The 23,405-nt window shown below is 50.1% G+C and overlaps 1 protein-coding gene and 1 non-coding gene across 2 annotated transcripts in view; one reads left to right on the top strand and one right to left on the bottom strand.

Annotated features, from left to right (window-relative positions):
- LOC124552712 (acetylcholine receptor subunit alpha-like) overlaps window positions 1–10,118 on the bottom strand; it is a 699,835-nt gene extending 689,717 nt beyond the window's left edge. Inside the window, exon 1 of the mRNA XM_047127053.1 lies at window positions 10,090–10,118. The gene's annotated coding sequence lies outside the window, so the exon portion shown is untranslated. The remainder of the gene's footprint in view (window positions 1–10,089) is intronic.
- Trnat-ugu lies at window positions 6,164–6,238 on the top strand. The gene has a single exon. It is a non-coding gene; the product is annotated as a tRNA-Thr (tRNA).
- Window positions 10,119–23,405: the final 13,287 nt, after the last annotated feature.

The raw sequence follows: 23,405 nt of genomic DNA, 5'->3' as shown, positions 1-23,405 counted from the left end.
CCTTACACGAGGCATTACCACAACGTTTCACCAGGCAACGCCGGTCAACTGCTGTTTGAGTATGAGAAATCGGTTGGAAACTTTCCTCATGTCAGCACGTTGTAGGTGTCACCACCGGCGCCAACCTTGTGTGAATGCTTTGAAAACCTTATCATTTCCATATCACAGCATCTTCTTCCTGTCAGTTAAGTTTCGTGTCTGTAGCACGTCATCTTCGTGGTGTAGCAATTTTAGTAGTAAGTTCGTCCAAAAAATATTGAGAATGAAATCCTGGATCTAACCAGAAGAGCTATATTGATGCGGTTTACGGCAGGCATGATAGTGAGAGGCCATGGCTAACTACTTTGACGTGATTCATTTGCCAGACAGTGACAGATTGAGGATCGCATTCTGGGTGTAATGTATTCTGGTGACCAAGAAAATGATGACAATGAAGCCCGAGCATCCGTCACCGCAATTGCAATATGCAGGTATGGAATGTTTACTGCGTTTTGAAAGACGAATTGTCGGCCGTTGTGCCCGAGCGGTTCTAGGCGCTTCAGTCCTGAACCGCGCTGCTGCTACGGTCGCAGGTTCGAATCCTGCCTCGGGCCTGGATGTGTATGATGTCCTTAGGTTAGTTAGGTTTAAGTAGTTCTAAGTTCTACGGGACTGATGACCTCAGGTGTTAAGTCCCATAGTGCTCAGAGGCATTCAAACCATTTTTGAAAGACGAATTAAGGGCGAGGAAAGTGAGCGCAAAGTTAGCCCCAGAAGTCTGAGGTGTCGAGAGTTGTTGGAACGGCGCGAAATTGACACAAACTTTTTGGAGGGAACAGTGACTGGCGACGAGTCACGAAGCTTCGAGTACTACCCCAAATCAAAACGACAAAGCGACAAGTGGCACACGCAAAATTCACCGCACCCAAAGAATATGGACCAGAGGGAATCCAAATTTAAGTCAATGCTCAATTTTTTTTTTTACTCGAAAGGTGCTATTCACAATTTGTGGTTCAAGAACAAACAAAGAGTTTTACACTCAAGTCCTCACCTGATTGCAAAATGAAGCAAAAAGTCTCAGAAGACGTCGCTAAGAACTGGAAGTTTTTTATCATGACTATGCACCATGCTGCACCACCGTCATTATGCAAAGGCTTCTCATTAGGAACGGTGTGGCCACGTTGCCACAACCATTGTATACCCCTAATTTGGCACAATTGGACTTTTTTTTCTGTTTCTGGGGACGCCGTGATGGATCACTGGAGAGCGTAAAAGAGGCCTCGATGGCGTGCCGGCTTAACGAGATTGCTGATGGCGCATTCCAGAGTCGGCTAGGTGAAGCTATGACTGCGATGTATAAATGTGAAAGGAACTCTCTAAAACTGACTATAAAGCTTTTAGGACATGCCCTGTATATTATTTGCTTGGTTTCATCTACAGCTTGCCGAGTGTTTGCACTGAATAACATCAGTAATAGGCTACAATGTAGTCCCATCCCATTTCTCTAGAACTGCGTTCCTTTCATGAACGTCGATTCTTACAACTGCAGTCTGGTTACTGTAGAATTTGCACATAATCTTCCATTGCATATATTTTATCCGTGCTACTGTCAGAATTTCTGTGAGTGTAATCTAGTCATCTTTGTCAAGAGCTTTCTCCGAATCTACAGATACAAACGTACGTTCACCTTCCTTTAATCTATTTTCTAACACATGTTCCTAAATTTCTCCGAAACCAGGTCTGATCTCCCACGAGGTCGATCTCTATCAGGTTTATCGTTCATCTGCACATAATTGTCGTCGGCATTTCACAACTGTGACTCATTTAACTGATAGTACGCACAATATTCAGAACTATCAGCACAAATTTCTTTTGAAATGGAATTATTGCACTGTTATTTATGCCTTCGGGTATCCCACCTGTCTCAGTTATCTTGCACACCAACTAGAATACGACCTATTCTTGAGTACTGCTCGAGCGTTTGGGACCCCTATCAGGTCGGATTGAGGGAGGACATAAAAGCTATTCAGAGGCGGGCTGCTAGATTTGTTACTGGTAGGTTTGATCATCACGCGAGTGTTACGGAAATGCTTCAGGAACTCAGGTGGGAGTCTCTAGAGGAAAGGAGGGGTTCTTTTCGTGAACCACTACTGAGCAAATTTAGAGAACCAGCATTTGAGGCTGACTGCAGTACAATTTTACTGCGGCCAACATACATTTCGCGGAAAGAACACAAAGATAAGAGAGATTAGGGCTCGTACAGAGGCATATAGGCAGTCATTTTCCCTCGTTCTGTTTGGGGGTGGAACAGGGAGAGAAGGTGCTAGTTGTGTTACGAGGTACCCTCCGCCACGCACCGTATGGTGGATTGCGGAGTATGTATGTAGATGTAGAATCGTACTGTCATGGCTGGCTTTCCTGAAGGTGTCAATAATCTGTGTAAATATCGTCTAATCCAGCGGCTTTGTTTCCACCTGGGTGTTTCACTACTGTGTCGAATTCTCACAATTTCGCTCCGTCTATCTTCATCCACTTCACTTTCTCTAATACTGCCCATTTAGTTCGTTTTCCTTGTACAACCCTCCTGTACATCCGTGCCACCTTTCATCTTTCCCTTCTTTGCTTAACACTGTCTTACCATTTGAGCTCTTCACATTCGTACAACTGCTTTGGTTTCTCCAAAGGCATCTTTAATTTTTCCCTATGCAACATCTATCTTTCCCAGAGGCAGGAATGCTTCTATAGTATCTTGCTTTACCATTTTCCGTCTTCTGTCAGTCTTATTTTTTAGACGCCTGTATTCTCCCCCGTCTTTCACAAGCTGTTTAAAGAAATATGTCGTTTCAAGTAGTTGCTCATATACAGCGATCACCATTTCATCTCTCAGAGCTACCAATTCCTCTGCTGTTTTATTTGTGTTACATATTTTAGTCTAGGTTTTCAATCTATCTTCTACGATAAGTCGTCGGGTAAGCGTTGACTCCCGTGTCCCTACAGTTCCCTCAAACCAAATCTGTTCTTAATATAAGGGATCAATAGGATCGATTAATCCACTGGACAACTATTTTGTGTCAAAACCATTTCTGGCCATGTAGACTGAAATTTCCTTTGTATTCTGTGAAATGGTTTAGTCGAATACCGGGATGGTCCCCTGAGAATGCTACGGCCGTTTCCTTTCCTCTTTCTTGTCAATCTAAGTCAGTACTCTTAAGTGCGTTGGCAGAACGTTAAAACATAATCTTTCATATCCTCGAGTAAGGTCTGTGCAGTTGTGGTTCAGATACCCTTTACAGGAGCCATCCCAGCATTTTCTTAAACGATTTAGTCAATCAGGAAAACCTAAATCTGGTTGCCTGCATATGGATATGAACCACTGCCACTCGCCAGCCGCTGTGGTAGAGCGGTTCTATGCACTTCAGTCCGGAACCGCGCGAGTGCTACGGCCGGAGGTTCGAATCCTGCCTGGGGCATGGATATGTGTGATGTCCTTAGGTCAGTTAGGTTTAAGTAGCTCTAAGTTCTATGAGACTGATGACCTCAGATGTTAAGTCCCATAGTGCTCAGAGCCATTTGAACAATTTGAATCACTGCCGCTCCGAATAGCACACTGCCTTATCACTTTGTTACCTCTCTCAGGCTTTGTGCTTCAATGGAGAAAAACGAAAGTATCGAAATGATCTCACAAAAGACGCAAGAGCATGGTTACCCCGCATCTGATATTTTAAGACCAGTGCATAGAATGTCACTTCTTTTTTACTTTGCATTTCAGACTATGGCCTTTACACATTATGTTACTTGTAATTTAAGTGAAATTTACGCAATAAAAGTAGCATAGAGACCACCATGAAAGATAATATTTTTATTTCTTTAGCAAGAAGAGCTTCGGTTTCTACATCTACGTGATTGCTCTGCTATTCACAATAAACTGACTGGTAGAGGGTTCAATGAACCACCTTCAAGCTGTCTCTCTACCATTCCACTCTCGAACGGGACGCGTGAAAAACGAGTGCTTAAATTTTTCTGTGCGAGCCCTGATTTCTCTTTTTCTTATTGTGATGATCATTTCTCCCTGTGTAGGTGGGTGCCAACAGGATGTTTTCGCAATCGGAGGAGAAAAATGGTGATTGAAATTTCATGAGAAGGTCCCGTCGCAACGAAAAGCGTCTTTGTTTCAATGATTGCCACTCCAATTCAAGTGTCATGTCTGTGGCACTATCTCTCCTACTTCGCGATAATACAAAACGAGCTACTCTTCTTTGTACTTTTTCGATGTCATCCGTCAATCCCACCTGATACGGATCCCACACCACACAGCAGTACTCCAGAATAGGGCGGACAAGCATGGTGTAAGCAGTCTCTTTAGTAGACCTGTTGCTCCTTCTAAGTGTTCTGCCAATGAATCGCAGTCTTTGGTTTGCTCTACCCACAATATTATCTATGTGATCGTTCCAATTTAGGTTATTTGTAATAGTAATCCCTAAGAATTTAGCTGAATTAGCAGCCTTCAGATTTGTGTGACTTATCGCGTAATTGAAATTTAGCTGATTTCTTTTAGTACTCGTCTGAATAACTTCACACTTTTCCTTATTCAGGGTCAATTCCACTTTCCGCACCACTCAGATATCTTATCGAAATCGTTTTGCAAGTCGTTTTGATCATCTGATGACTTTACAGTACGGTAAATGATAGCATCATCTGCAAACAATCTAAGACGACTACTCAGATTGTCTCCTAGGTCGCTAATATAGATGAGGAACAATGGGCGTATAACACTTGCTTGGGGTACGCCGGATATTACTTCCGTTTTACGCGATGACTTTCCGTCTATTACTACGAACTGTGACCTTTCTGACAGGAAATCATGAATCCAGACGAACAACTGAGGCGACACTCCGTAGGCACGCAGTATCTATGTATAACCAAATGATTGAATTTAGACAGAATATCGGAATTCCTTATATTTGTAGAAAAGCATAAAGTTCAATTTAGCCTAAAGAGACAAGTGATTCCGGAAGGAGTAATTACCTTTAATTTTAAGACTGGAGGACTATATAGTAAACATCAACATCGATACTCCGAAAACCACCGAACGGTGCGTGGCGGAGTGTACCCTGTACCACTACTACTCATTTTCTTTCCTGTTCCACTCGTAAAGAGGGCGAGGGAGAAGCGTCTGTCTGTATGCCTCGGTATGAACCGTAATTTGTCGTATCTTATATTCGTGGTCCTTACGCGCAATGTTGTTGGCGTGAGTGGAATCTTTCGGCAGTCTCTTTCAAACGCCGATTCTCTACATTTTTGTAATTATGTTTCTCGAAAATAACGTCTCCTTCCTTCCAGGGATTTGCATTCCCGAAACATCTCCGTAACACTTACGTGTTGTTCCAACCTACCGGTAAGAAATCTAGCAGCCCGCTTGTGAATTGCTTCGATTTCTTCCTTCAATCCGATCTGGTACGGATCCCAAACACTCGGGCAGTACTCAAGAACAGGTCGCACCAGCGTCCTATACGATGTCCCTTTTATAGGTGGACCACTGTTTCCTAAAATTCTCCCAATAAACCAAAGGTGGCCGAGCGGTTCTACGCGCTTCAGTCTGGAACATCGCTACCGCTACGGTCGCAGGTTCGAATCCTGCCTCGGGCATGGATGTGTGTGATGTCCTTAGGTTAGTTAGGTTTAAGTAGTTCTAAGTTCTAGGGGACTGATGGCCTCAGATGTTAAGTCCCATAGTGCTCAGAGCCATTTGAGCCATGTCCGAAAGAGCAGACGCCATTGATGACCTGCAGCCGTCTAGAACGAAATTAGAATTATATTAATACCTTCAGCTGCTGACGGGCGTTGATATAAATCAACGGGGACAGGTGAAAATGTGTGCCCCGAGCGGGACTCGAACCCGGGCACTCCTGCTTGCATGGCAGACGCTCTATCCATTTGAGTCCGAAAGAACAGACACAATATCCATATCAGAATCTAGTTCTGGCAATATCGCCTGTGACCTCCTCCTGTGCGGATGCGCACATATTACCCGAACTCTTACGGAACTTGGTAAGAGTGTCTTCCACGAGTAATGAGTGTGTTGGGGTGGGACACTACGAATGTAGTGTGTGGACATACAAGGTGAGAATGTGGGTCTCGCGGGAGGCATGTGCGAGATAGTCCCTGCAGTCGCGCTATCCTCTGCGCCCTCGGTGGCTCAGATGGATAGAGCGTCTGCCATGTCAGCAGGAGATCCCGGGTTCGAGTCCCGGTCGGGGCACACATTTTCAACATGTCCCCAATGAAGTATATCAACGCCTGCTTGCAGCTAGGGTGTCCATTTAATTATTTCATTTCTAGCAAAGCTGCATGGTCATCCACGGTAACTGTTCTTTCGGGAACAGATACTACCGCCATATATAGTTAAAAATGAGTTTTCTTAAAGAATGAAGTGTAATAAAAAAATTCCATTCTTCCTATAACTGTGCACAACCCACAAAATCTGTTTGCTTCCTTACTCGTTGTACTTCACGTCGAGAAATTTATGTTATCGACATTTCCGAATCAGCACAACACGCATGGAGACTCCCGGCCAACAATGCCATACGCTCATTTCATTTTCATGGCATACAACTTTGCAGACGCAAGACGCTGTGTTTTGAGAGCATTTTCCCCCCTGCAATGAAGTACCTGTTTTCGTTTTCTCCAGTTTCTAGACAAAGTGCCGTACAGGAATCAATCAAAGTTAGTTCGGTTCAACACGTGATATTCAGGTCCAACATATTTAATAGTCTGGGCTGTGGATCTTCGTGACAGATCCAAACTTTGTGGAGGAATGGGATTCGAACCAGAACTATTCCTGCTTGCGAGCCGTCGCCTTCCCGGCTGAACCATGCAGTTGAAACTTACGACCCGTCTATAAAGCTTCAATTCCGATATTCCGACACTAACTTTCTAGAAACTACAGGAGTATTCTTGCATATCTCGCTGGACTAGCACTCCCAGCGGATGTACTGCAGAAGTTTCTGAGTCAAAGGGCGCTGACTAGATTATAGTGTGATAGTGCTGTCACCGCCGCCCCCTCCTCTCTCCACAACTTCCTTAAAAATATTGGTTCTTCTGACACTGATCTATAGCGTACTCAGACATCTAAGTGAATTTGCGAAGTGAAATTTTGTTTAACTGGACGGAGCCAATGAATGTTAATACTAAATCAATGTTGTGGTGACCGACCGATATGTAGCGTAGCTCATGGCCTACGTTCGCACTTCGTGTATCGCACTTTTAGTTATAAATAAAACTCTAAAGTAAATTCAGCTATTTAAATAACTGGAAAAGCTACAACGAGTATTTTGATGCACATTATAAACACTAATTTCGTAAGTATAAAATATGCATGGATACGCAGTAGGGGGCGGTGTACGTAACTCTTCCACAGTGACAATCACACAGTGATCATCTTGTGAAAAAAAATTGTAAACGATAAAAGTTTTTTCATACTAGGTGTGTCAGCCGCAAATTTATTAACAGAAAACACCATTTTCCATTTCTGCTCTATTACGATTACAGTCTTTAGATTCACACGATCAGCTGATCTCGGTGATGTGCCACTTTCAAAAACTAAGTCGCAAGTTGTACGTCTGTTATTTAAATATGTAATTGTTTAAGAAATACTACTGTCGTAGTGGCATACGAATGTAGTCATTAGAACTCACAGTATACCGATAGAACATTGCTCTCCACGCGTTGATTTGACAATTTCAGTTGACGAACTACGATGTAATGTATTCAGATCACAGAACCATGACTTGGTAATGAATAGAAGTCGGCAACGACGCGATTTGTGTGACCTGAACCTGAAATATATAATAAACAAATTCTTACGTACTAGCTGTTCCAGAGGTAAACACTGTGGGAGTGTTATAGCAGGGCGCACTCCACCGCAGTGTGAAAAGTGTTTTCCGTAGTCTGGGCTGCAGTGTATTTAGAGTATGCATTACCATGCATCCAGAACATGGATGTGTGCGTTTTATTATTTGTTTCTTTATCTGTACAGGGCGCATAAAGAAACAGAAAATTCAATGCCGGCGTCCACGCCAGAGGTGAGATTCAAAGTCGCTATATGATGTAGCAACGTTAGTCTGTGATCAAAGCGGCGAGCATCAACTTCATGAACATAACGGACAGGTTTCCTTATCAAAGAAGAGTATAACATTTTATCATATCCTCAGCGCTAACAGCCTTAAATGCCATTGATACTCTGAACGTGCGTAGCTGCTCAAGAGTTACATGCAGAAAAGATGACAACGATAATGGTGAGCGTAATTTACGTCATTTTAATGAAGTACATAATCTCGTTCTTACTTTATATCGACGCAGTCTTCCAGTTAAATAATTACGCCATGGACATGATGGTGAAGTACATATAGGTTACCTACTTTTAAAATTTTAACATGTGCTGAAGCATAATTTTCTCAGTACTCCGGTTGATAACAGCCACACCTCTGCAATCACTGTAGTGCTTTTTTTTCTGTTGCGAAGACACTGCACAACATACCTGTACCAAGGATCTGACGCAGCATACGTCCGAACGTGTGATTTATTTAATTCAAAGCAGCAAGCTTCGGGAAGACATGATCCCATTACCAAGTTTACATCACTAGGCATAGTAAAAAAATAAGAAATCACGAAGCAAGCGCTGTCAAATGTATAATGGTATGTTGGTGTAGTTGTGGTGTTCAGTCCCAAGAGGGGTTTGATGCAGCACTCCATGCTACTCTGTCATGTCCAAAATTTCTTGAATTCATGTGAGTACTGAAACCGATATCCACTGGAATCTGCTTACTGTGTTCATCCCATTGTGTCCCTCTGCGATCTTTATCCTCCTACGCCTCCCTCCATTAGGAAACTGAGTATTCCTCCACGCCTCTGGCTCTCTCTTATCTCTTCTTCTCAGAAATTTCTTTTCTTCCCGGATTCGATTCAGCACACCATTGTTAGTTACTCGATCTACCCATCTAATCTTTAGCATCATTATGTAGCACCACGTTTCAAAAAGTTATTTGCTTCTCTTGTATGAACCTTTTTCCGTCCACGGTATGGCATGGTGTGGTATAACGTAAATAATTACTGGTATCTCTTAACACTCACGTTATTATGTTTACTAGCTGACTGACTGACGATCAAAAAACAGTGTTGCGACAGACTGGTAAGCATGACCAGGAATTACTAATGCTATATGTTGAAACTAAAATCTTTTCTCCTCATAAGAAATACCCCATACGCTCAAGGATGATAATAAATAATGCACCACATGAGCAGGTTCCCACTTAAAATTTTTAGGATGCGACGTAAGCTACTACATGGCAAGGACATATAAAATAAAATTAACATATCAGTGAATATGCAGAATGATAATCAAAATAGTCAACAATAAAATACGGAAGGAAGAAAAACTACAATTTTATAAGACCATCGCTTCACTTATATTGCTATATGGAAATGAGATATGAATAAAAAAAACGTGATAAAACAAACTGGAAGCAGCAGAAATGAGATTTCTTAGGAAAGTGGGATGTGTTACTGAGAAGATCGTATAAGAAATGAAAATATTTGAAATGAACTAGGTATTTATGATATTGCTGAAAAGACTGAAAAAAATAATACATAGTACCCGACGTCTGGCCGGCAGAACAGATATAGGGAGACCCAGATTTAGGTGGCGGAACGGGCACAAGTGCGTAAGCCTTAAAGAGCGGAAGCAGAAGAAGAAAATACCTTGCACAATACATATAAGAGAGTCATATTTCTGACAATGTACGTTCGTTGGCTGCTAAATTTTTACTATGACTGACTGCACAATAATTTTAAGAACCTGATGTAGGGGTCATCTTCATGTGTACCAGAAACATATCGTATTTTGAATTAAATAAATAGCACATTTGCACAACTTGTGCGTTGCAATGCCCGTACCGATGTAGTGGATTTTATAGTACGGTGAAAAGATTTACAGTGGAAGGCGATCGTGATGTCCTAAATTTTCTCTGCGACTGTGAATCCCAGCCGCGAAAAGGTGCGAAGGGCCGAGATACGGGAGAGGGTAGCGGATGGAGGAGGAGGAGGAGGACTCACCACGTCGATGAGCTGCGACAGCTTGAGCTTGATGCAGACGCGCAGCACGTCGGACGTGTTGACGACTGGCCGCACGAGCTTGTTGTAGGAGCTGAGCAGGTCGTCGTATAGGCGCTTGGCGTCCGGGTTGCCGGCGACGGCGCCGTGCACGACGAGCGCGGACAGCAGCCAGGCGCGCAGCGTCTCGCCGGCGGTCGGCGCCAGGCGCCGCGCCCACAGCGCCGCCGCGTGCATCGCGCCCGGCGGTCGCAGGCGCACTGGCCGCGGCCAGACAGCTGCCGCGCGGCGCGGCACGGGCAACGCTCGCGCGCCGAGCCCAGCCGGAAACCGACGAAGTACGGCGACAGCTGCCGACGGAGCACGGCGGTGGCCGAGTTCGGCCGAGAACGCCGACTGCCCGAGCTAGGGATGGGAAAAAGCGGTCGGCTACGACCGATACCGGTATTTTACCGGGCGATCAAAAAATAAACCACAGAATAATGTAGATAGATAGGTAAAAATTGACACACTTGCTTGGAATGACTTGGGGCTTTATTAGAACAAAAAAAAAAAAATAAAGTTCACAAAATGTCCGACAGATGGCGCTGGACAGCAAAACGTCAGTGACTGCGCATGACAATCGTCTATAAAAGAAGCTGTATTGAGAGAGAGAATCCACCTATAACGCACACCCAACAGCCGAGTGCTGCGAGGCCCCCACCTGCCCTCATTGTAGGCAAGTGCACTTCCTCTGGCAGTGCCCTAACCTTCAATCCCCTCCCTCCTACAATACCTGCAATCTCCCCCATCCCATCTACTCCCAAAAGTGTAAAGCCCGACCCCCTCGGACCACTCCTGAACTCACCGTCCCTGTCCGCCCTCTGGACGCCCCCACCCCTCCCGGCAACTCCCTTCGCCCACCCCCTACCGCTGAGGACATCATCAGATTCCTCACCATTGTCCTGCAGAATGTTCATCCTTTTCAGCGCCCACACACCCTCCAACAGATGTCCCTCGGTGCCCGTTCCATTTTCCACCTCAAAATGTACGCCACCTACTCCAACAACCAGGCCCATTTCACCTTCTCCCGTCTTGACACCCTCGTATAAATCCCTGTCATGGCACAGCAGCACCGTATCCTTTTCAACAACATCCGCTCCCGTCCCGCCAACAAGAACCTCTTCCTACACACCCTTGCCACCCACCGCGTGGACGCCTTCCTCCTTAATGAAACCTTCCTCCAACCCCACCACACCATTCACACTTCGCCCTACCTCCTCCACCGCTCCGATAATCCCCTCCCAATTGCGCGTGGCGGAGTTGCCATTGGGCACCATCGCCAGATCCCCGTTCGGCTCCAACCGCTCCTTCCCGACCCCACCAAACACCTGATCCTTAGTCTCTTCTTCCCCGGCCTTACCCCTACCTGCGCCACCATCTATGTCCGCCCTTTGACTTCCCCTCCCACGTCGACCATACCTTCTCCTCCTACGTGATTGCCGCCGACCTCAACATCCATAGTCGTTTCGCTGCCCAGTTACGGCGGTGGCATCGGTTCCTCTCCTCCCTTCAAGGCGACCTCATTCCCATCCCCCAGCACACCCGTCCCGAATCCGACTCCACTCACGATGTTATCCTCTCCTCCCCCAACCTCCTTGGGCGCATAACGGTGGATGTCCTGGAGCCTATTGGTAGCGACCATCTCCCTGTCCTCCTCATCGTTTCAGACGGTCGTCGCCCCCGCCCCGACCCCCGTCATGACCCTCCCCCTAAGTTCGTCCATGATTATTCCCGTGCCAACTGGAATGCCTACCGGGATACCCTCTCCGCCCGGGTCGATAGCCACCCTTTCACCTACCACCACCCCGATGATGTCACCCATGCCGCCTCCTTTCTCCAGCAGACCTTGCCTGAGGCTGTGGAGGGCCACGTCCCTACTGTCACCATCCACCCCCACCGTCCTACCTTACCCCCACAGGCCGCCCTCCTCCTCCGTGAATCCCGCCGTCTCTACCGTGCCTTCCTCCGCACGCGTGACCCGGACACACTACGACGCCACAGGCAACTCCAGCGACACATTCGTAATTTGCTCGCGGCTAAGAAACGCCGGGACTGGCGACAGACATTCACCCATTTAACTGCTACCCTACCTATCAACTCGTCCAAGTTCTGGTCAGCCTTCCGTCGCCTTACCGGAACTAAACCCTCCCCCTACTATCCTCTTCTCCATGATGATCACCCTTTCCCTGACACCCTTACCAAGGCCAATCACTTTGCCTCCTACCTCTCAGATGTATTTTTCATCCCCGATGATCCCCGGTTCGATTACTCCCTCTTTCCAGATATCCGCAATCGAACTGACACCTCTGTCCCTCCCCTCGCTCCTGGTTTCCAGTACTTGGACAACATTGCACACACGGAACTCAATGCCCCTATCACTACACAGGATCTCATTGCTACACTCCGCACAAAACGCAACACCGCTCCTGGTCACGATCGTGTCACCTACCGTCACCTTCGTGAAGCTCCTGTCTCTTTTCTCTCCACCCTGGCCAGGCTCTACAATGTATTCCTGTCCACCGGTTACTACCCCGACCTGTGGAAAACCTCCCGTATCCTCATGTTCCTCAAACCTGGCAAACCGCCGTCCGCCGTCTCCTCCTACCGTCCCATCAGCCTTACCTCGGTCTTTAGCAAGGTCCTGGAATCTATCCTCACCCGCCGCATCCACCAGCATCTCCGCCAGCACCGCCTCCTTTCCGTTACCCAGTGTGGCTTTCGGCCGTCCTTCTCTTCCGACGATCTTCTCCTTCACCTCACTCATCTCCTTTCCGAACAGCTCAATTCCCGTCGCTCCGCCATCTTCCTCTCTCTTGACCTCGAACGCGCATATGACCGCGTATGGCATTCCGGTCTCCTCTTCAAGCTCCAAACCTTCGCCCTTCGCATTAACTACGTTCGTCTGATCGGTTCCTTTCTCTCCCGCCGTCCTTCCCATGTCACCATCCATAACACCGATTCCTACACCTTTTTCCCCTCCGCCGGTGTGCCCCAAGGCTCCGTCCTCTCCCCCCTTCTGTACTTGTTGTACACGGCGGACATGCCGCCGCCATCACCCCCTGTCCACCTTCTCCAGTTTGCCGATGACACCGCCTTCCTTGCCCTTGCCCCCACCCTGCGACGCTCCCAACACCTTCTCCAATCCCATCTTGACCGGTTCACCGCTTGGTGCAACCAGTGGTTGCTCAAGGTCAATCCTTCCAAAACCCAGGCGATCATTGTAGGCAAAACCACTCCCTCCTTCCGCCTCCTTGATTTCTATCTCACTGTTTATGGTCGTCCCATCGCTCTCACCCCCACCCTTAAGTACCTTGGCGTCACCCTCGACCGTCGCCTCTCCTGGACTCCCCATCTCCAGACAATCCAAGCCAAGGCACGTTCCCGACTTCGTCTCCTCAAGCTCCTTTCCGGCCGAACGTGGGGTCTGGACCCCTCCACCATCCTCCACACCTATAAGTCCCTCATCCGCCCTATCCTCTGTTACGCCCATCCAGCCTGGATCTCCGCCCCCCCTTCCTTTTATAAATCCCTCCAAATCCTTGAACGCCATGCTCTCCGCCTTGCCTATCGCATCCGTCTCCCTTCCCCCACGCGGATCCTGTATGACCTTATCCCCTTCCCCCACCTCCTCCTCTTCCTCGAAAGGATACGAATCCTATACACCTCCCGTAAAATCGATCCTCCTCACCCGCTCGTCTCCCCGATCCTCTCCCACCCCCGCCCGCTGCCGCGCCTGTACTCCCATGTCCCACCCGGTCTCCATCTCTCCACCCTCCTTACCATCTCCCAAGGTGGTTTCCGCCAGCTCCCTCTCCCTGATGATGTCCTCGTCCCCTCCATCTACCCCTCCTATCAACTTTGACCCTGCCCCCCCTCCCTCCTGGTGTCCTTTCCCTTCGGCACCCTCCCTCCTTTCTCTTCCCTTCCCTTCTCTTTCCTTTTCCCCCGTCCCCTCCCTCCACCCCTCTTCTTCCGGGCATCCCCTCCCCCTTCCTCTCTCCCCCCTCTTTCCCCTGCCCGTGGCGTCCCTGCTCTCCCCTCTCGCTTTCCCACTCCCCCTCCTCCTCCTCCTCCTCCTCCTCCTCTCTTGGCAGGTCCCCGGACTCGCACACGCATCGTGAACTTTCGCGCGCCGGAGATCATCGCCCTCGGTTTAGTGTCTGTGCCGTCGTGTCTGTGCCTCAGTGTTTTTCGCCGTCCACGCTCCTTCGTTCACGTGTGTCATCTCCCTCGTCAGTGTTTGTGCCCAGTGCCGACGGTTTTTCTTGTTTGTTTCGTCAAGTGTGAACGGCTTCATGTTTTTTTAACTATTGTATCTCCTGTTTTTTAAACCGCCATTCTGTTACTTGTCTGTCTCCCTTTCTTTTTTATTGTACTGCTTGTGGCTGAAGAGCGGAGTACACTGTTCCGCTGCCAGCCCACCTTGTATGGGGTGTCCAAATTACAATAAAGAAAAAAAAAAAAAAAAAAGAGAGAGAATCCACCTATAACGCACACCCAACAGCCGAGAGCTGCGAGGCCCCCACCTGCCCGCATTGTAGGCAAGTGCACTTCCTCTGGCAGTGCCCTAACCTTCAATCCCCTCCCTCCTACAATACCTGCAATCTCCCCCATCCCATCTACTCCCAAAAGTGTAAAGCCCGACCCCCTCGGACCACTCCTGAACTCACCGTCCCTGTCCGCCCTCTGGACGCCCCCACCCCTCCCAGCAACTCCCTTCGCCCACCCCCTACCGCTGAGGACATCATCAGATTCCTCACCATTGTCCTGCAGAATGTTCATCCTTCTCAGCGCCCACACACCCTCCAACAGATGTCCCTCGGTGCCCGTTCCATTTTCCACCTCAAAATGTACGCCACCTACTCCAACAACCAGGCCCATTTCACCTTCTCCCGTCTTGACACCCTCGTATAAATCCCTGTCATGGCACAGCAGCACCGTATCCTTTTCAACAACATCCGCTCCCGTCCCGCCAACAAGAACCTCTTCCTACACACCCTTGCCACCCACCGCGTGGACGCCTTCCTCCTTAATGAAACCTTCCTCCAACCTCACCACACCATTCACACTTCGCCCTACCTCCTCCACCGCTCCGATAATCCCCTCCCAATTGCGCGTGGCGGAGTTGCCATTGGGCACCATCGCCAGATCCCCGTTCGGCTCCAACCGCTCCTTCCCGACCCCACCAAACACCTGATCCTTAGTCTCTTCTTCCCCGGCCTTACCCCTACCTGCGCCACCATCTATGTCCGCCCTTTGACTTCCTCTCCCACGTCGACCATACCTTCTCCTCCTACGTGATTGCCGCCGACCTCAACATCCATAATCGTTTCGCTGCCCAGTTACGGCGGTGGCATCGGTTCCTCTCCTCCCTTCAAGGCGACCTCATTCCCATCCCCCAGCACACCCGTCCCGAATCCGACTCCACTCACGATGTTATCCTCTCCTCCCCCAACCTCCTTGGGCGCATAACGGTGGATGTCCTGGAGCCTATTGGTAGCGACCATCTCCCTGTCCTCCTCATCGTTTCAGATGGTCGTCGCCCCCGCCCCGACCCCCGTCATGACCCTCCCCCTAAGTTCGTCCATAATTATTCCCGTGCCAACTGGAATGCCTACCGGGATACCCTCTCCGCCTGGGGCGATAGCCACCCTTTCACCTACCACCACCCCGATGATGTCACCCATGCCGCCTCCTTTCTCCAGCAGACCTTGCCTGAGGCTGTGGAGGCCCACGTCCCTACTGTCACCATCCACCCCCACCGTCCTACCTTACCCCCACAGGCCGTCCTCCTCCTCCATGAATCCCGCCGTCTCTACCGTGCCTTCCTCCACACGCGTGACCCGGACACACTACGACGCCACAGGCAACTCCAGCGACACATTCGTAATTTGCTCGCGGCTAAGAAACGCCGGTACTGGCGACAGACATTCACCCATTTAACTGCTACCATACCTATCAACTCGTCCAAGTTCTGGTCAGCCTTCCGTCGCCTTACCGGAACTAAACCCTCCCCCTACTATCCTCTTCTCCATGATGATCACCCTTTCCACTCACCCTTAGCAAGGCCAATCACTTTGCCTCCTACCTCTCAGATGTATTTTTCATCCCCGATGATCCCCGGTTCGATTACTCCCTCTTTCCAGATATCCGCAATTGAACTGACACCTCTGTCCCTCCCCTCGCTCCTGGTTTCCAGTACTTGGACAACATTGCACACACGGAACTCAATGCCCCTATCACTACACAGGATCTCATTGCTACACTCCGCACAAAACGCAACACCGCTCCTGGTCACGATCGTGTCACCTACCGTCACCTTTGTGAAGCTCCTGTCTCTTTCCTCTCCATCCTGGCCAGGCTCTACAATATAGTCCTGCCCACCGGTTACTACCCTGACCTGTGGAAAACCTCCCGTATCCTCATGTTCCTTAAACCTGGCAAACCGCCATCCGCCATCTCCTCCTACCATCTCATCAGCCTTACCTCGGTCTTCAGCAAGGTCCTGGAATCTATCCTCACCCGACGCATCCACCAGCATCTCCGCCAGCACCGCCTCCTTCCCGTTACCCAGTGTGGCTTTCGGCTGTCCTTCTCTTCCGACGACCTTCTCCTTCACCTCACTCATCTCCTTTCCGAACAGCTTAATTCCCGTCACTCCGCAATCTTCCTCTCCCTGGACCTCGAACGTGCCTATGACCGCATATGGCATTCCGGTCTCCTCTTCAAGCTCCAAACCTTCGCCCTTCCCATTAACTACGTCCGTCTGATCGTCTCCTTTCTCTCCCGCCGCCCTTCCTATGTCACCATCCATAACACAGATTCCTACACCTTTTTCCCATCCGCCGGTGTGCCCCAAGGCTCCGTCCTCTCCCCCCTTCTGTACCTTTTGTACACGGCGGACATGCCACCGCCGTCACCCCCCGTCCACCTTCTCCAGTTTGCCGATGACACCGCCTTCTTTGCACTTGCCCCCACCCTGCAGCGCTCCCAACATCTTCTCCAATCCCATCTTGACCGGTTCACCGCTTTGTGCAACCAGTGGTTGCTCAAGGTCAATCCCTCCAAAACCCAGGCGATCATTGTAGGCAAAACCACCCCTTCCTTCCGCCTCCTTGATTTCTACATCACCATCTATGGCCGTCCTATCGCCCTCACTCCCACCCTTAAGTACCTTGGCGTCACCCTCGACCGTCGCCTCTCCTGGACTCCCCACCTCCAGACAATCCAAGCCAAGGCACACTCCTGACTCAGTCTCCTCAAGCTCCTCTCCGGCCGTACGTGGGGTCTGGAACCCTCCACCATCCTCCACACCTATAAATCCCTCATCCGCCCTATCCTTTGTTATGCCCATCCAGCTTGGATCTCTGCCCCCCCTTCCTTTTATAAATCCCTCCAAATCCTTGAACGCCATGCTCTCCGCCTCGCCTATTGCATCTGTGTCCCCTCCCCTACGCGGATCCTGTACGATCTCATCCCCTTCCCCCACCTCCTCATTTTCCTTGAAAGGATACGGATCCTGTACACCTCCCATAAACTCGATCCTCCTCACCCGGTCATCTCCCCGATCCTCTCTCACCCCCACCCGCTGCCGCGCCGGTATTCCCATGTCCCACCCAGTCTCCATCTCTCCACCCTCCTTACCCTCTCCCAAGGTGGCTTCCGCCAACTCCCCCTCCCTGATGATGTCCTCCTCCCCTCCATCTACCCCTCCTATCAATTTTGACCCTGCCCCGCCCCCCACTTCCGGTGTCCTTTCCTTTAGGCACCCTCCCTCCCTTCTCTTCCCTTCTCTTTCCTTTTCCCCCATCCCCTACCTCCACCCCTCTTCCACCGGGCTTCCCCTCCCCCTTCCTCCCTCCCCCTATCTCACCTGCCCTTGGCATCTCTGCTCTCCCCTCTCGCTTTCCCACTCCCCTTCCTCCTCCTCCTCTCTTGGCAGGTCCCCGGACTCGCACACGCATAGTGAACATTCGCGCACCGGAGATCATCGCCATCAGTGTCTCGTGTATGTGCTTCGTATTGTGTTTCGCATTCTTTCGCAGTTACAACTCCACTGTTCACATGTGCCGTCGCCATCCTCCGTGTTTTGTGCGCCGTGTCAACAAGTGTTAGTGTTTTTATCGTCCAGCGTGAACGGCTTCATGTTCATTGTTTTTTGTATCTCCATTTTTTGCCCGCCGTTTTTTTGTATTATCTGTATCACCTCTATGTCATGTTATTGTTCCACTTAAGGCTGAAGAGCAGCATAATATGCTGCTGACAGCCCGCCTGTAAAGGTGATTAAAATTACAATAAAGGAAAAAAAAAAAGAGAGAGAATCCACCTATAACGCACACTCAACAGCCGAGTGCCGCGTGGCCCCCACCTGCCCGCATTGTAGGCAAGCGCACTTCCTCTGGCAGTGCCCTAACCTTCAATCCCCTCCCTCCTACAATACCTGTGATCTCCCCCATCCCACCTACTCCCAAACGTGTAAAGCCCGACCCCCTCCAACCACTCCTGAACTCACCGTCCCTGTCCGTCCTCCGGACGCCCCCACCCCTCCCGGCAATTCCCTTCGCCCACCCTCTACCGCTGAGGACATCATCAGATTCCTCACCATCGTCCTTCAGAATGTTCATCCTTTTCAGCGCCCCCACACTCTCCAACAGATATCCCTCCTCGCCCATTCCATTTTCCAACTCAAAATGTACGCCACCTACTCCAACAACCAGGCCCATTTCACCTTCTCCTGTCTCGACACCCATGCCTAAATTCCTGACATGGCGCGACAGCACCGTATCCTTTTCAACAATATCCGCTCCCTTCCCGCCAACAAGAACCTCTTCCTGCACACCCTTGCCACCCACCGTGTGGATGCCTTCCTCCTCAATGAAACCTTCCTCCAACCCCACCACACTGTCCACACTTCGCCCTATCTCCTCCACCGCTCCGATAATCCTCTCCCAATTGCGCGTGGTGGAGTTGCCATTGGCCACCACTGCGAGATCCCCGTTCGCCTCCAACCTCTCCTTCCCGACCCCACCAACACCTGATCCTTAGTCTCTTCTTCCCCGGTCTTACCGTTACCTGCACCACCATCCATGTCCACCCTAACGCCCCTATTCCTTTCGACTTCCTCTCCCACATTGACCGTACCTTCTCCTCCTACTTGATCGCCGCCGACCTCAACATCCATAGTCGTTCCGCCGCCCAGTTACGGCGGTGGCATCGGTTCCTCTCCTCCCTTCAAGACGACCTCAATCCCATCCCCAGCACACCTGTCCCGAATCCAACTCCACTCCCGATGTTATCCTTTCCTCCCCCAACATCCTTGGCCCCATAACGGTGGATGTCCTGGAGCCTATTGGTAGCGACCATCTCCCTGTCCTCCTCACTGTTTCAGACAGTCGTCGCCCCCCCCCCCCCGCCCCTCGAAATGACCCTCCCCCTAAGTACGTCCATGACTATTCCCATGCCAACTGGAATGCCTACCGGGATACCCTTTCCACCCAGGTCGATAGCCACCCCTTCACCTACCACCACCCTGACAATGTAACCCATGCCGCCTCCTTTCTCCAGCAGGCCTTGTCTGAGGCCATGGAGGCCCACGTCCCTACTGTCACCATCCACCCCCACCATCCTACCTTACCCCCACAGGCCGTCCTCCTCCTCCGTGAATCCCGCCGTCTCTACCGTGCCTTCCTCTGCACGCGTGACCCAGACACATTATGATGCCACCGGCAACTCCAGCGACACATTCTTAATTTGCTCGCGGCTAAGAAACGCCAGGTCTGGCGACACACATGCACCCATTTAAATGCTACCATACCTATCTACTCGTCCAAGTTCTGGTCAGCCTTCCGTCGCCTTACCGGAACTAAACCCTCCCCCTACTATCCTCTTCTCCATGAGGATCACACCTTCCCTGACACCCTTAGTAAGGCCAATCACTTTGCCTCTTACCTCTCCGATGTCTTTTCCATCCCCGATGATCCCCAGTTCGATTACTCCCTCTTCCCGGATGTCCATGATCGAACTGACACCTCTATCCCTCCCCTCACACCTGGTTTCCAGTACTTGGACAACATTGCACACACGGAACTCAATGCCCCTATCACTACACAGGATCTCATTGCTACACTCTGGACAAAACGCAAAACCGCTCCTGGTCACGATCGTGTCACCTACCGTCACCTTTGTGAAGCTCGTGCCTCATTCCTCTCCACCCTGGCCAGGCTCTATAATGTAGTCCTGTCCACAGGCTACTACCCCAACCTGTGGAAAACCTCCCGTATCCTGTATTCCTTGAACCCGGTAAACCGCCGTCCGCAGTCTCCTCCTACCACCTCATCACCCTTACCTCGGTCTTCAGCAAGGTCCTGGAATCCATCCTAACCTGACGCATCCACCAGCATCTCGGCCAGCACTGTCTCCTTCCTGTTACCCAGTGTGGCTTTTGGCTGTCCTTCTCTTCTGATGACCTTCTCCATCACCTCACTCATCTCCTCTCTGAACAGCTCAACTCCCGTCGCTCCGCTGTCTTCCTCTCCCTCGACCTCAAACGTGCCTATGACCATGTGTTGCATTCCGGTCTCCTCTTCAAGCTACAAACCTTCGCACTTCCTATTAACTACGTCCGTCTGATTGGCTCCTTTCTTTCCCAACGTCCTTCCTACATCACAATCCATAACAAGGATTCCTACAACTTTTTCCCCTCTGCCGGTGTGCCCCAAGGTTCCGTCCTCTCCCCTCTTCTGCACCTTTTCTATACGGCGGACCTGCTGCCACCTTCACCTCCCATCCACCTTCTCCAGTTTGCCAATGACACCGCCTTCCTTGCCCTTGCCCCCAGCCTGCAGCGCTCCCAACACCTTCTCCAATCCCATCTTGACCGGTTCACCACTTGGTGGAACCAGTGGTAGCTTAAGGCCAATCCTTCCAAAACCCAGGCGATCCTCTATTTCTATATCAACATCTATGGCCGAACTATCGCCCTCACCCCCACTCTTAAGTACCTTGGCGTCACCCTCGACCATCGCCTCTCCTGGACTCCCCATCTCCGGACAATCCAAGCTAAGGCACGCTCCCGACTCCATCTCCTCAAGCTCCTTTCTGGCTGTACATGGGGTCTGGAGCCCTCCACCATCCTCCATACCTATGAATCCCTCATTCGCCCTATCCTTTGCTACGCCCACCCTGCCTGGATCTCCACTCCCCCTACCTTCTACAATTCCCTTCAGATCCTTGAACGCCATACTCTTCGCCTCGCCTATTGCATCTGTCTCCCCTCCCCCACGTGGATCCTGTACGACTTATTCCATTCCCCCACCTCCTCCAATTCCTCGAATTGATACAGATCCTCTACACCTCCCGTAAACTCGATCGTCCTCACCCGCTTGTCTCGCCCATCCTCTCCCGCCCACGTCCGCTGCTGTGCATGTATTTTCATGTCCCGCCTGTGTTTATTCCTATGGGCACCCTCTCTCCCTTCTCTCCCTCTTCCCTCCCTCCTCCCTTTCTCCCCACTCATCCACCGGTCTTCCCCTAACCCCCTACCTCCATTCCTCCTACCATCTCCTCTGCCATTGGCATCTTTGTTCTCGCCCCCCTTCACCCCCTTCTTCCCATCTCGGCAGGTCCCCAGACTCGCACACGTTAAGTGGACATTCGCGCGCCAGAGAACATCGCCATCAGTTTCTCGTGTGTGTGCCATTGTGTTTGTGTGTTAGTGTTCTTCGCCATCATGCTCCTTCGTTCACCTGTACCATCTACGTCGTCACTGTCTGTGCGCAATGCCGACAGTTTTTTTAGTGTGTTTTTCATCGAGTGTGAACGGCTTCGTGTTATTCGTTTCTGTGTCTGCTGTTTTTTGCCCACCACTTTGTTCAGTATATTATGTGTCTTCTTTGTATTTTCATTGTCAAACCTGTGGCTGAAGAGCAGCGTAGTATGCTGCTGCCAGCCCACCTTATGAAAAGGTGTTTAAATAACACTAAAAAAAAAGAGAGAGAGAGAATCAGATGCGCCAGCAATCGCGGCATGTGACGTTACCTGAAAAGGCGCTTTTAGTGAAGCTGTACTATCAGAATGGGGAATGTGCTGGTTCAGCGTTACGATCCTATCCCCATAGGAAGGGGATTCGAACGGGTGAAGGTCCGTTGACAAATGCAGCTGTGGAGAGAATGATTTCGAAGTTCGAATCCACGGGTTGTTTAGACGATAGACCCCGTAGTGGCCGACCGAGCACAAGGCGTAATGCTGCTGAGACAGTTCAGGAAGAAATGGGGACTGTAGCGGGTTCGTCTATGCACGGTGAAGTCAGCCCTCGTGCAGTCGCACGTCGCACCAGCATTGTATACACTACTGTTTGGTTGGCACTTAGCCGTACCCTCCGATGCTATCCATACAATATCCATCGGCATCATGAATTGTTACCTTGCGATTTAGTGAAGCGGAGGGCATTTGCGTTGTGGGCGTTTCAAAAGATGGCGGAATATGACGATTGATTAACGTGTTGCGGACCGACGAAGCTCATTTTACGCTCCAAGGGTCTGTCAACGCCCACAACTGCAGAATTTGCGCTACCGAAAATCCTATAACTGTCGTGGAAACTCCATTGCACGACGAGAAAGTCACGGCATGGGTTGGATTTACCAGATCTACCGTTATCGGGCCCTTTTTCTTCGAGGACATGCGTGATTCTGGTTTTGTAACTGTTACCGTGAAGGGTGAGAGGTACCCCGATATGTTACAGAATCGTATCATCCCCAGGCTGCCTCATAAACACCTGCTAGAATGTACGATGTTTATGCAGATTGCGCTCCATCCCATATTGCTAGACGCGTGAAAGATCTCTTGCGCGCGTCGTTTGGTGATGATCGTGTGCTCAGCCGCCACTTTCGTCATGCTTGGCTTCCTAGGTCCCCAGACCTCAGTCCGTGGCCGGCCGAAGTGGCCGTGCGGTTAAAGGCGCTGCAGTCTGGAACCGCAAGACCGCTACGGTCGCAGGTTCGAATCCTGCCTCGGGCATGGATGTTTGTGATGTCATTAGGTTAGTTAGGTTTAACTAGTTCTAAGTTCTAGGGGACTAATGACCTCAGCAGTTGAGTCCCATAGTGCTCAGAGCCATTTGAACCATTTTGAACCTCAGTCCGTGCGATTATTGGCTTTGGGGTTACCTGAAGTCGCAAGTGTATCGTGATCGACCGACATCTCTAGGGATGCTGAAAGACAACATCCGACGCCAATGCCTCACCATAACTCCGGACATGCTTTACAGTGCTGTTCACATT

Source organism: Schistocerca americana, chromosome 10 (genome assembly GCF_021461395.2).
Source record: "Schistocerca americana isolate TAMUIC-IGC-003095 chromosome 10, iqSchAmer2.1, whole genome shotgun sequence".
Lineage (NCBI taxonomy): Eukaryota > Metazoa > Arthropoda > Insecta > Orthoptera > Acrididae > Schistocerca > Schistocerca americana.
The sequence above is the reverse complement of the archived record's forward strand: the minus strand, read 5'-3'. Positions and strand labels throughout refer to the sequence as shown.